Genomic DNA, 505 nt, shown 5'->3' with positions numbered 1-505 from the left:
ATAGAGGCTGCAATGATGGGCTCAAGCATAGCAAAGATTGTGAAGATGGTGCAGGACCAGATAGTGTTTCATCTGTTGTATATGGATTTGCTGAGTCAGTGCCAACTTGACAGCACCTCACAACAACAAGCACTAAAGGTAGTTTGATTCTTTTATCAATGTTAATTATTGAAATTACAATGTATTGTGCTAAAGCTGTAAAGGACATAATTAAGGGGCATATATTATGAGTCCTCAGTTTTCATATCATTCTCCTTTTCATTTTGATCTTATTAATTGTTATACATTTAACTTATAGTTTAAATAATTTATCTCAGATTAATCCTTCTATTTATCTGAAATATAAAGTTAGTATAAAATGCTCACTTTACACATGAGTATAAAATACTTAATGAAAGTTGTGTCATCTCCAGATACATAGACCAATGGAACAGAATTGAGAACCCAGATATAGATCCATTGACCTACAGCCAGCTGATCTTTGACAAAGGCCCAAAATCCATTA

General features: G+C 33.1%; 1 pseudogene; it reads right to left on the bottom strand.

The window, feature by feature from the left end:
• Positions 1 to 505, bottom strand: part of LOC103196118 — a 63282-nt pseudogene that overhangs the window by 56156 nt on the left and 6621 nt on the right.

Source organism: Orycteropus afer, unplaced genomic scaffold (genome assembly GCF_000298275.1).
Source record: "Orycteropus afer afer isolate SDZICR_OR568_19922 unplaced genomic scaffold, OryAfe1.0 scaffold00062, whole genome shotgun sequence".
NCBI lineage: Eukaryota > Metazoa > Chordata > Mammalia > Tubulidentata > Orycteropodidae > Orycteropus > Orycteropus afer.
The sequence above is the reverse complement of the archived record's forward strand: the minus strand, read 5'-3'. Positions and strand labels throughout refer to the sequence as shown.